Here is a 14,673-nt window from a genome sequence, read left to right as displayed (position 1 = left end):
CCGTCGGTTCTACCATGGGTTACGTGGTTTGTTTGATGTATAGACACGCTTAATACCAATTATGTATGGGTTTCAATAACGAAAAACCGCGAGTATCGTGCGACATGAATCAGATCGTCATCAGGAGGTACGACGACATACACCGGGTTACCTATGAGCGAAGCGCAACTCAAACGTCCCATTGGACTCGCCATAAGTGTGTATAATCGTTAACAATTTGGCACCGTCATAAAAGTGGCGCTGTGGTGTATGACTAAGAGTTTCCATCCCAACATTGTCCGGCCGTTGAACGAATCGTATTACAAGCACGACGTCGTAAGACACGGAATTAATAATTTAATGAGAGACAAAACGTCTCCCAATTTCGATTATCTCTGTATGTTGGTAGACATGTGTTCCAGCAAACACACGAGCCAGAAAAATGCCGTGGTGTTACCTGCTGTTATAAGCCGTTTCCTACCGTGGGCGGCGGACATGTACGTCAACTGGGACGAGGACGAAGCGAGGACGATTTGAGGCACAGAACCCGTGTTGACCATAAACGAGGTCACCGATACGGTGGTTCTATCTCCCGGTGCGCTATGTTTGTTTGAATTTATCAAGGAAAAATTTGGAGGTGGTAGTAGTAGTAATAGAGGCAACGAGGATAGTAGTAACAGTAGCGACGGTAGTGATATAGTAGTAGCAGTAGCGAAGACGAAGAGGTGAAAACAAGACAAAAGAAAAGGAAGAGAACACAGAATGAAAAGAAAAAAAGGAGAAGCAACAGAAGTATAAAAACAAAAGGAAAATACGAACCACACACTACATTGCAATGAGCAGTTCTACATTAGTGTGGTTTATGTGCATGCAACAACTACTTGTGCAAAATAGAAGTGAGGCGTGCAGACAGGACACAAGAGTAGAGAAGTGGACAACACGGACGGCGTCCGCGTTGTCCACTTCTCTTCTCTTGTGTCCTGTCCGCACGCCTCACTTCTATTTTGCATAATGAATCCTTACCAACTAGCTCACCTTTCTGTCGTTCTAAACTACTTGTGATAGGCTTTCATGTAATATGAAGTTTCGGTTGGTAACAACCTGCCCCCCGTACGGGACTCTACGTTTTCCGTCGTAATGGATGGCCCACAACGGCATTCCGTGCACCAACGGATTGTCCACGTTAGATATCAGAGCAACTATGGCGCATCTATCGTGAGGTCCGTTTAACATTGCCGTGGCAACGGCGTAACTGTCGACTGAACCTCTCGCGGGAAAACCGGGCAATCTCTGATCCGGAACCAGTTGATGATAGTGGATGTCAAATATGTGCAATCCACGGTATTTGTGTGAGAAAGCCGACTGATGTTCAATGTCTGATGGGAGCGTTGAAATATGAGCCGTAATCCACTGTTCGGTCACATTGGCGTCTGATTTAGAGAATCGCCTTCACCAGCCTCGTACAACGCTCGTAGGCCTTCGTGATGAAGAAAGACGCACTCTCGTATGTGATACATTAACATCGGTACAAACGCGGTATTCGCAATGTACGTTGCAAACTTTACGGTTTGAGCTTTATCCAATAAATTCAAATCAACAGCTCCATTGCCGTCACCACCGTCTTTACTAAACTGTCGTCTGATTTCATCACTCGGTGGTGAAATGTTGTTATTGCCCGTCATGTCGACGGCTCCGATGTGAGCGCGCCAGGGACTGGCGTTCGCACGTCTGGTTCGTGTGGCGATACGAAGTGGCGATCAGCCGCCACGAGTGCAGCCAAATAAATTTTGCTGCAATGACCAAACTCTGGACGCGAGTGTATGGCGTGAACGAATCGGTCGTCTAGTACACAGGGGAATGCTTTGGCGATTTGAAAAAGTAATCGCGTTTGAAGTCGGTTAGTGCGAGTGCCAACTCGATGCCAGTGCCGCATAAGTTTCTGTAGTCTTTCGAATGGAGAATACGTTCTTCTTCGTCTGGTCCAAAAAAGGAGAGAAACTGCGCCAAGTGATGAACGGTGAGACCACAATATGGAGTTAGTCCCGCGTCTCGATCGTACGTGATGTTTCGGGCAAAAGGCACCGGACACAGGGGAGCCGAAAGGACTCTTCCCGTGTGCTCGTCAATCAAATTCAATTCCGAATGATTTGTTACGGCCGCTAGCGTACTGGTCCTCATCGTAACGCATTGGGCGTTGCGCGCGTCTTGATTTTTACTCCCTTCGTAAAACGAGTACGTTTTGTTTAACTCTTTGGGAGCTCTGTTTTCCGAAAGTAACAAATTATATATCCATTGATCTGTGCTCTGTTTTAATCACCGCCTCATACCGGTCGTGGGATCGAGCATGCACAGATGAATTCCGGCGACGTTCGTAGTTGCCGTCGTCGTTGCCATTTTTCGTGCCTCTTTATTTTTTGTAGTATGTAATATTGTACATGTGTGCATAAAAAAATAAAAAATATGGAGCACACACAGTGGTGAAGTCTGGTTCGTAAATATTTTTCACAAGAGACAGGTCGTTCAGCTGCAATCGGCCCGACCACGGTAGTTCCTCCGTTCATCGGAGATGGAGCCACTGTCGGCACACCGGGTTCCGGAGCTTCCCGACATCATTGCCCCGATGAACTCGCTCGACCCCAAAAACCAATTGGAACAGTACTGGGCATCCGGTAACGCCGTTGCGAACTTGAGTGCAGACTGGGAAACCATTTGAGGAGGTTATTGGGACAGGCGATAAACGGCAGAACGTTTGTGAAAGACGCCGTTCACGTTCATGGAATTAACTGACGGCGCACCCCCGGAAGCTACCCGCGAGAATGTTCAAAGGTTTAAATCTAAGTATTACTCACTAGGCGCACCATGTAATTTGATGTTACAAGCAAATTTAGACGTAGATAGACACCGAACGATCCGGAATTACGTGAGTTTATACATAAAGTAATCAAACAATTGGGGCCAAATTACACGCTTACACACCCGCAAGTACACGTAGCGGCTCAAGTATATTTCGTCGGAAGATTGAGTACACGTCTGCAGCCGATATTATCCGACGATACGGTCTACCGTCTAACCATCATAGTCCGTGGCTCGGAGGTGTGAAATACGACACCGTCAATTCTCTATCGAAAACTCACAACATGTTTGTTTCGAGCGAACCGATGGACTTACTGTATGCCGGTATGTTCGTGGATTGTGGTGCTAGAACCATTCAAATGTTTGAAAAATTGACCAATGCTACTCAATCGGAGCACACCCCCGCGTTAGAACGGGACGTTCTGTCGAGGTGTGCCAACATGGGCGTGGCAATAGCGACGTGTCGAAAATCGCTCCTTATGGTTGCGATTGGTGGGTTGCGTTGAATCTATCCTTGGGTGCCTATTCTTGTGAAAACGGATTTGTTAACAAAACTACTAAATACGAACAGGGTGGGTAAACCTCTGTTAAACTATATCTTTGCAAATGCGGCCCTTGGCAAGGCGCTGCCGACGGTGGGCGGCAGCAGTTGTTGCGAGGATCGACGAGGAAAAAGTGTGACGCTGCTTCCGACGACGGCGCCATGCCCGGCGCACACGTTTAGGCTGCGGCGTACGTGATAGTACAACAACGTCGCCCATTTTATGGGCCTTACCCTATTCGCAAAAAAAAATAATAAAATGAAAATGCGTGTTAAAAAAACAGAATATACACTGTGAACGGAAATAACTCCCAGGTGGGAGTATAATACTTGCCCTCTAGCGACCCCCCGGTTGGGAGTTTATTATGCTCCGTATGATCGCAGTAGAATCTTTACTCCGTGCAAGAGGAATATTTGCGTGGAACTATGGGAGTTTCTTTTCTGCTTATATTTTTTTGCTTTGCAATGGACGGAGTTTTTTCGAGGTGCAACGGGAGTATAAAAAGAGGCATCGCGTGAGTTTGCGCGAAGATCTTTACATGCAGAGGTTGCTGGCCGAATTTCGCGTCAGATTTAACAAAACAAGTCAATGAAACCACATATATTATGACATACACAAACATTCCAGAAACGCCTAATGCAGAACTTTGAAAGATATTCCACGTACACGCGATACTCAAGAAGCAACGCTGCCGATATATATAGCCACGATACTGTGTGCCTCGAAACCGCCTAGGGAGCAGCTGTGCTGTTTTCAGAATTACGACTCGCATACTCGTTCATAGGAGATCTATCTCTAATTAATAAAGGGAAAATCACATCCAGCCATCCGTAGCAGTTACTACAAAGGAAACCCATACGGGTTCCTCGAAAGAAAAGCCTCACAGTTGAAGAAAAATTCATCCTGGTCCGGGACTCTAACCCGGGAGTCAAACGAGGAAATGGCGCTGTTTTGCTCCCATACGTCGGAGTAAATATTCCAGGAGAAGAGGTTTTAGGGCACATCCCCTGTTAAAACTCCCAGGTGGGTTTATTTTCGTTTACAGTGTACCAATGCATCTCTATTTTCTATCCAGACCATAGCTTATGAAAATGCCATGTCTGATATGGATTAAAACTATTACAATCTGCGTAGCGTTTTGCGAGAAATAGTACAGTGCGTATACCGATTACATTAAGGGTTACCCAAAGATATCAGCACGCGCGGGACCACTAGACTCGTAAAATAAGTTACCCCATCGTCATCAACGTTTCGCCAATGAAGAGATACAACAAAAATCAACTTTCTTCTGTTCTTACGTACAAGTGCACGACCGCTACGTATACCACCGTGACGACGACGGCGGCGGTGACGACGAGGTTCACACCGAACACGTACCGCCACTGTCGTGATTGTGGGCACGGCGTACGGCTATAACAGAACGTGGTGTTGGTCGTGTTCTTGGTGTAGCACCGGCACACAGCACGGTGAAGACGCAATAACCGACCATAACCCCGCTATGGTTGTTAAATATTACGGGGCGAGCTCAAACGACGACGACGCGGAAATTGCCGACATGGGCCAGTTTGCGTTTAGCCCCCCCAGCGAAATTAAAAAGACATGCCCATCCATAAAGGAAATTGTCAGAACGCAACATCACGTACAACAACGACGACGTCATTATCAACGACAAAGGAAACAGCCGCAAAACAAAAGGCAGCGTTTGCATAGCGAAAACGATGCACCGTCGGTTGCCGCCGATTGTCTACGTGTTTTCCCCACCACTAATACCGATCCGAAGGTTACGATCGTAACAGCAGGTAATAATAACAGGCAATGAAAGGTGTTGGATAAGAATCGCTCTTGTGTAAACGGCAAAAAAAAAAAAAATGGCGATTGTCGCGATCCAGTGTCTAACGAAGATAAATGTCGGATATCTTCCACATATGCCGCCGTAATGAACGCATTTGCGTGTTCTCAGCCCATTGCGTGGGCTCGTTGCTTTGCGAATCCGGTCGACAAGAACCCTTATTTGGTGCGACGATGCATGTAATGCAAACTCCCATTTTCCTATTATTGCGAACACCGATACGCTCTTTTCACAAATAGAACGGGGGGGGGGGGGAAGAGGTTGCGATGAAGGAAACGACGTTGAAGAAGAGGATGATGAAAACGTTGAAATAATTTAAGTCAACAGAATATGCGCTCCGTTTGCACAGTTGACTATACGATCGTTATTTTTGTGTGACCCATTTTGCGGACACGTTGCCGGTCCTCAGGATTCGGACAGCGAGTACACGTCGTTGCGCACTCGGGCTCTCGTGCACGCATTCGAATATAGAATGGCGAGTGACGACGGACCCGTGCCGTTCCCCTTTACAAACGTTGCGGATGCGTTCGTAAACGTATACATGGACGGTACGACAGGAAATTAATCCAATCACTACCCAGTCTGTGTAACGGCGGTCTCGAGGGCCGCAGATGGATACGAATGCCGTTACGCAAGTATTCACCAATACGCCATGAATTACAACCACCTGCTCCCTTGATAACAGCGCTGTGGAACTCGTCACAACTTACAGGTGCCTTTGCATCAATATTCAGTCAAACTTATCATGGAATAATCATATTAATATTACCCTTGCCTCTTCAAACCATACTCTCGGACTTATTAAACACAAATTAAAAGAAGCCCCAATGCTTATTCAAAAACTAGTGTACACGACATTAATCCGCCCTAAACTCGAATACGCGTCTGCGATTTGGGATCCCGAACAAACTTACATCATCAGTAACATCGAAGCCTTGCAAAACCGTGCTGCGCGATTTATTTTTTCAAATTATTCACGTTGCACCAGCGTCACCTCGTTAAAGGATAAAACTGAGTTATTATACCAATTAAATGCATTGGCGGTACATGATTCTTACGCAAATGCACACGCTTACGATCTCATCCAAAGCGGTGATTTGGAGGTGTTACATAACGCGATCCATCCGAAAGAAGTTACGCTGACGAATGCTTTGATAACTGATTCGACGTTAGAAAAACGTCGGCCGAAGCCAATGCAAACCCTCCGCCGATATTACAACAGCAGCAACATCGAGGACAGGCGTCAGAGTGCAACAAAGATACGAACGGAGGAGGACAACAAAACATGTTTTGTTGTCCTCCTCCGTTCGTATCTTTGATCGCTGTGCACTTGCAAGTGCACAGCGATCGACCGACGCACGGCTTCGGGACGTCGTTCGACAGAGCCCCGTGTACAAACCTTGGGACCCATAACGCAGGACGCGTTGAATCACTATACGATGAATCACTATGAATCGCGATGAATCACTATACGATGAAGGAAAGCATACTGTCTCAATTGACCGCGTTTGTAGTAGACAATCCGAAGTGCAGCGACGTATCACGTGATCGCGGTCTGTTTTCTAAAGATCCTTCGACGAAGCACGGTCCCAGATTGATTTTGTGGGCTCGCAATAAAATGCCAGTGAACGATTACGCTTCGGTCAACAACGTAGCTTTAACGCCCCGCTTTCCTGTTACACGTGCCCGTTTCGCCCAACTCGCTGCGTGTTACACCAGGTTCGCAAAAACCAGTGGCGCGGCATGCACTTCTTACAGTTCGTGCGCTCCCCCACGTTGGCGGACGAATAGGAAAACGATCGCGAGTGGACGATCGAAGAGAGAGATGGTGTCGATGGCGGTGGGGAAAACGGCACGGAAACCGCAATGGGGACGACGAGAAGGGAGACGCACTGGTCACGCCCACTACCTCGGCCGCTTCGTTGGACAGCGGTAACGAAGGCGGCTGTGATACGGCGGTGGTCGTGCAACAGCAGCAGCAGCAGCAGGAGTGACGGCGTCGTGGAGCAGTTCCGCGAGATGACGATACCGTCTCGTAAAAACGTAAATGCAGTAGAGTGGACAAAAGAGATCACAAGAACTACAACGTTACTCAGTGGTTGAAAAGGAACAACAAATCCCGATACTGAAAAACGGTCATAGTGTATTTGTACAACAAAAGACAGCGAAAACTGCGGATTACAATATTGCAACGATTTCCTACGGTAAACAAGATTCCTCGCTTAAATATTTACAAAACAGCGAACCCAACAGTGCGAGATATTTTGGTGCTCTGAGTGATTATTTCAAAAGAAGTAAACCTGCTGCAAATTCATTTGGATATTGATATAGATCTAGCTGAGCTGAAATTAAAAAAAAGAACTGTGGCAGACAGCAGCTCTTCATTTACGCTTCAATTTGCCAGTTAGGGCTGCCTTAATAAACCCGATGGAACACCTAGATACGTAGACCCGCCATCTGCTAGTAGGAAGAAAAAGAATGCGGTGGCTGCTGTAAAGAAGACGACGACAGTGGCTGGTGGTGGTGTCAAGAAACCAACACAGCGACATTCAAGAGAAAGAAACCGAGCCCGGCGATGAGGCGTGTCATAGAACAATTTGTCGATAGTAAGAAGAAAAATGAGGCAGGTAAACAGAAAGATTTCAGTAGCGTGAAAAGGTCGTTGGTTGCTGCTAGAAATCGAGTGGAAAACTAAGCCGAGACAACTGAAAAGCAAATAATCGAGATCATGAAGAATAGAAAGAAGGTGGCGAAGAAGACCGCCATCCCCGCTGTTGTGTCAACATCAAGAGATTTTTTGGGTACGCAATTCCAAGCGTTCGGTGAACCCAGTAGCTTTAAAAAGAAGAAGAAACAGCCCGCCGCTATACACTCCCGGGCGACACCGATGACATACCGTCGGCATATCTACCTAATCAAACAACTGCTGCAGACGACGATTCCGAAGATGAGTTACCGTTGTCATATAGATTGGCTACTGGGAAAAGGAAGAAGGCAGCGGCTACTGCGGACGTAGAAATGGAGAATGGAGAAACGAAGAACGGAGAGAGAGAGAGAATAAACATTTTTATTAGGTAAATGCAGCTTCGGAGAGGCGTCCTCACGGAGAAAGCATACGTGCCTGGGAGCTCAAAGAATAGTGAAGACGACCGTTACCTCTAAAACAGCTTGGCTGTTAAGTTTTACCAACAATAAGAATTTTATCAACAATAAAAAGATTGATACGTGTTCTAAACAAAAAGAAAGAACGGGTGGTAGTGTTGTTTACTGTTTTCAGATTACTAGCAAAACACTATATTAACAAAAATACACCCCGATCAAAACAATAGAGGACAGCGGCGATGGCTTCTTTATCCATGAACATTTTCGAACTTTCGTATGAAGACATTGTGAATCAAGAGGTCATGCGACGATCTTATTCCAAGACCCTCAAAGAAGCCATGCGCAGGTGTAAGTTTGCAAACGTTAGGCGAGATGCTTTCGCTTCTAAACCGTCGAAAAAATCCCTGTACGGCACGAATTGCAACTTTGCGTGGACGCCTCTGCAATGACGTACACGACTGCAGTTTTGGTAGTGAAGGACTTGCGCCGGCCTAAAATATCTAAAAAAGTGGATTTTGTCGGCCCAAGGATTGCAGCGCGTCATGATGCACGTCGCTCGTACCTTGAAAGACCCGAACAAGCTATACGAACTGGAAAACGATGAAGCTATGTTGTCGATCATGACGAGAAATATATCCATCTTACAACTCGGATGTATTCGATCGATCGTGTTCGGTATAATTAAGGACGCAGTCAAATACAATCTCTTACCAAACCCCACCAAAAAGAACGATTCGAAAATTGGTTATGCTCATGCGGCGATATCTGCTCTCGCCAACGCCATGCATAACACGGGTAACGTCGTGACCGGACTTGGCATTGCATCGAGAACGAGCGGAGCGACTAACGAGAATCTCGGTCGTAATGTTGTAATCAATAAATTGACAAAGGTCCGTAGAGTGAAAGAACGTTATTACGAGCGTATAATGAATGTGATCGGGTTTGTGGACACGCTTTTGTAATAAAGGAAAAGGGTGGCATTACGCGTTACGGACTGGACTGGTAACACATACACTGTTACAGAAAGCTTCGCTTTAAAGACATCGCTAATGTACAACCAGAGAGAAAAATGGGCACTTAAATTAGTTCTATAACTATATAGGTATATAGCAGTTCAAATAAAAAAAAAAGATTTCCAATGGCAAAAACGAAAAACAGCAGCGACAGCCAAGTCAAATATCGTCGCTTCCTTCTCTAAAAGTGTACTTGGAATTTAGCGATGATATGTCTCCCGATGAAAACGACGTTAAAAGCGCCATTGATTATATAAAACGAGAACTCGTGCCGGCCTAAACGGAAGCCGCGTTGCGGGAAAAAAAGGAGACCGACGAAATCGCAGGCAACATACCAATGCCAAAAGAGTTCGTAATTCCACCCGCGTTCACACACAACGTTGACAACAGACTTGAGGCCGAGTATTTACTGAATAAAAATCCGGAAGTTTACGCAGGACTACAATAACCGGTAACAAAGGTAATCGCGCGATGATTACCAATCCCAAAGATTCTACAAAGAAAATCGAACAAACGGTGCCTAACTGATTAGGCAACGAGGACGATGATTCTCTGTTACAGCAATTGTGCAAGTATGCCTCTCCGGACGAGGACGAGATTTCCGCAAACGACGACGATCCAATTGCGAATCAATTTTTTTCGGAGATTATACAAAGGCCATATGATACGGGCACTCCAATGCGGCCTCACTTGCAGTGTCCGACTACGTTTCCGATCAAATAACCAACGAGGACCCCGCTCCGGTGAAGCTCGCATCGGTTCGGACGACCCGTGGCGAGGAACCGAACGAGATCGCGCAGTGTAGGCTGGAATCAAAAAGTTGGGCGAGTCCATCGGGCCCGACCCGTCCAACGAGCGCGCGCGCAGTCTGGTAAATTCGAAACTCAAAGCGATGTCAGGCGTTTTCGAACGCGGCATCGTGGCGAAAAGAAAAACCCCGCGCATAAAAAACGACTACGAGCCATGGCGAACATTCTCAAGCTCGACTGCATACAGCGTAACACCATTAGAGCCACGGTTAGGAAAAAGCGCGACGAGAATGCAATGCCAAGCACCGAAGAGCTCAATTCGTTAGCTCTGGTTGACGAGCGACACGGAAGGCCAGTTCACACGATTGGGGAATTGAATGCTTTTCTATCCAATTCGGACGACGACACGTATGAAGTACTCAAATCAGCGATGCGCGACTCGAGTGTAACCGGCGTACGTTGTATATTGAAACCTCCCGTTGCGGTCAACGATTCTGCTGTGGGTGCCATACCTGGCAATATACAGAGTGCCTACGTGCGTCGTCAACAGCAACGTCACTCTTACCCCTCTTCATACGATGAATGCGTACACTGGAAGCGATATTATTGTCTGTTTGACAGCCGAGATGTTTAATGAAGTTACAAAATAAAACAAGTTTTAATCATCACCACCGTGTTTTGTTTTTCTATCGTGTACAGAATGATAACAGCAGGAAGAGAAGAAAAAAGGATTCCCAGACACGCACGGACAGTTTGTGTGTTTTACTTTTTTTGAATATTTGTTTGTTTTATGACAGCACCTTTTCCGCACAGTGCGCTTTCGCTTGCTCAAAGATGAACCACTTGTGCGATCCTCCTGCGGCGGCATCTCTGAAGGCATCTTCGGAAATGATGCCCCACTTGTACCAAATTTGGAATGCTTTATATTTGCTCGTGTTATCGATGTGGTGACATGCCGATTCCTTCGGTGCACGCGGTCTCTCGTAACGGTGTCGCACTACATACATATTTATAGAGCTCGGCCGACGTTACGTTATGATCTCATTCGTAACGACCACCACTGCGTTGTTTAGTCCCGTAATGTTCGTCAGACGTTGTTTTATTGAATTACACGCCTTACGCATTTTAGGGCCTTTGTTTCTCTATAATATCGATCGGTATTCCGTAATAGGATAGCGGTCCACTCATATGACCGGTGTTGTATTCGAGTAGCGAAGCAGAAGTATTCGAGTAGTGAAGCAGAATACAACACGAAGCAGCCTTCTAATCTTTCGCTACATTGCCGAGATTGTAACTGCACGCCAGAGTTAAATGAATCTGCGATATTGTACAGGCATAAGAATGAAGATACGCGTCTTATGGTAGAAGCATGGCATATCTATAATGGTGGAAGCGCGTGCGTGAGTCAGCCTTCGATTACTTCACATAAGGAAGAGACTAAGTGCCTTAACAGTTATCTCTCACGTAGACCGGCACGTGTACCCGACTGACACGTGGTGTTACCATTCCTGAGCATGCGCAGATGAGTTTTGTGTCTTTTTTTCTTTTTTCGCCTCAGTGCTCCCTTCAGTTGGTAGTCGGCGTTCGTGTTGTCCACTTCTCTACTCTTGTGTCCTGTCTGCACGCCTCACTTCTTTTTTGCATAATGAATCCTTACCAACTAGCTCAGCTTTCTGTTGTTCTAAGGTAAGTCAGTTTTACACTTTCCCGTATCGTGTAAATCGCCGTAATTGAAACATGGAAACAGGAATTGAGGGTCGTCGGTGGGTACACAGGCGGTCTTGCCACCCCTGCAGCTTGACGTACGTACCATCGTTACCGCTGTGGCACTCATTTTTATCGTGCTAAAAGCCTTTTACAGCTTTATAATTTTTGTTTCCGTAATCCACGGGAAAACACGGGTCCGGTAGACAATCTAACTGGTGAATTGTGTTGGTCAATCTCTTGTTGGAGAAACCATTACATTGGCAAACGTAACCAGGCCAGTTGTCGTACGTTTCCTACACACCGCGTGAAATGAGATCGAAGAGTTTCACTTCTTCCTGTAATTTTCTGTCGTATAACGGTGCGTATTTGACGATACCGCTAGACTGTGGTACCAAAACTCCACATGCAACTTGTTTGTTGCAACTCGGTCCTCCGAAAAGGTATTGACACTGTTACGACTTTGCACCGCTGCCACCACTATTACGACTTTGAGGTGGTCCCGTAGCGCTCGTCACCCGTTTCGTGGCAGAGCGTTGGTAGCGAAGACTCCGAGTCAGGCGTCGTTGAGAAGAACGAAAGGGACTTTATACACTATATACAGGTCATTATACAGGACAAGATCGGATCGGCACGGGGGCCGAGAGCTCACAGCAAACGCGACTGTTCCCGCTCGGCGACGTCCGGTGAGACTGCAACGCGTGACACATGTCACTCCACTCGAGAGCGGCACTCGGCTCGCGGTGGGTCGGTGGATTCGGTTTTCCAGGCGGCGGCGTCGGGACTTATAAAGCCCCGAGAAACGATTGTTACTCAAACGGCCCAATACAAAGCCAGCACTCGACGGTCGTCCGAGAGGTCAAACCAGCGACCGCGCTGGCCACCCGCTTCCAAGTTGCCGTGCGCGGTGACCTCCAGGGAAAAGGAAATACGGCGCCGGGCTGTCTAGCACTTTGTTGCACGTTTGGACATGTCACTTGCCGATGCTTCTCCGGGGACGCCGCTGCCTGACGGCTCAGCATCTTGACTTGTCAAGGGAGAATTAGGGCGCTGTGCCTTTCGGCGCAGCCCCGTGTTTGTCCAAAGGGCGTTCGCAGGATAAATTCTGCATCTTGTAGATTCGGAATCCGGGCTGGTGGTAATGGCACAACGACACTGACACGTCGTGTGTAACGTGTTGTCCTCGTAGGAGCAGGTCAGTACTCGTTGACCCAATCGCCAATCGCAGTCTTTGTTTCCCATTATGGTGTTTACTAGATTTATCGGCAAACAATACTGAAAGTCCACGTCCAGTTTGACGCTGTTCAAAATCACCGAAACGTCATTGTCGTCGTCCTCGTTTGAATGCTGCGACTACTTTTCTCGCACGATTCTTCTTAAACTGGCACGGACGAAACCCCCTTCACACGGCCCACCGTCGTCCGGTGCCAGACGCACTGCTTTCATGCGGTGAGCGTACACTGTAAACAAAAAAACTCCCAGATGGGCATTTTTTGCTTGTCCTCTAGCGCATGCCCTTTTGTACATCTTTTTGCTCCCATTGAAAGGGCGTACGATAAAACTCCCATTGATGGGCATTATTTGGGCGCACAACGGGGGTACCGTAATACGCTCACTTCACCCCCATTTGATTGGGAGGTACAATGGGAGTTTTGTGAAGGAATTAAAGGCATTTTAGTTTAGGTGCGGCAAGCACGTAGCGAAATGCTTGGTGGCGCGGGTCGCGCGCTTACGCAGCATCAGACGGAACACCGCAGGCCGAAATGTCGAACGCTGGCGATCAAGGCTCAAGGGAACTCGGCCGTCCGTGAGCTACCACCCGAGCAGGCGTCGCACCTGCTCGGAGCGAACGCCGGCGTCCTACACTTTGGCCTGCGGTATTCCGTCTGCTGCTGCATAGGCGCGGCGTACCGCCACGAAGCATTTCGCCGCGGGCTCGCCACACGTGGTCCAATCGACGGCACAGGGCCACCGCTGAATCGACCAAGTCACGCGCACACGTGGTCAATGGCGAATGAACCCGTCACCGCACGTCTTCATTTCTTTCCTTTCGCTGATCACAGGCCCCCTCCTTGCAAAGCTTTTATACAGTCGTCCTAGCTTATCGGCAGTGCCTCCGAAGCCAGCAAACGCCTTCGAGAGCAGTTGCTACTTACTGAAAGGAAAAATGCACGAGACACACACTGACAGTGAAGAAAATTTATTAGACATCAAATGTAAGAAACATAGTATGTTTACTTCCGGGCCCAAAAGAAAGCGCATTTCTGCCCCAGTAAAACAATTTTCTGGATTTTAAAAAAGAACAATGTACATTGTAAGCATGCCAGTTACTAGTATTCTACATGTCCTAACACAATGAAATTAGTAAATGAAAGAAATGCTAAGAAATCTTACCTCGTTTCATACTGAACTGTAACTACAGAGCCATGTGTTTGAATTGTTACTTTGTACTGACACTCCACACTTTTGCACAGACTACATATTGAGCTTGCTTGACTAACAGTAAAACTTCATAATTCAACAACATAATTCTGAACTTAAACTTACAGCGCAAACACCTAAGACAGACCACAAAAGCCAGATACGACACACACTGGCGCTAACTGGCTTCTTTATTTCTTCATCGTCTATGCATATATAAACCCTAGGCCACACAACTGCACAGGCGCCCAGATTACATTACAGAGATCTACCAAATTATCACATATGCAAACGTAGCAAGTCAAATTCAGATGGATGCAGGGACAAAGATATGTCATTGATGCAATTATCACCTTGACTTTTTATGTGGTAGGCTTCTAAGGCAAGCCGCACATGCTCATTCTTGCTTTTGCCAAGAATCGATGTGCCATCAAGTCGTGTCTCACAACTGTTGCAAGGGT

Source organism: Dermacentor variabilis, chromosome 5, assembly GCF_050947875.1.
Source record: "Dermacentor variabilis isolate Ectoservices chromosome 5, ASM5094787v1, whole genome shotgun sequence".
In the NCBI taxonomy this organism is placed as follows: Eukaryota; Metazoa; Arthropoda; class Arachnida; order Ixodida; family Ixodidae; genus Dermacentor; species Dermacentor variabilis.
Note: the sequence above shows the minus strand (reverse complement) of the source record.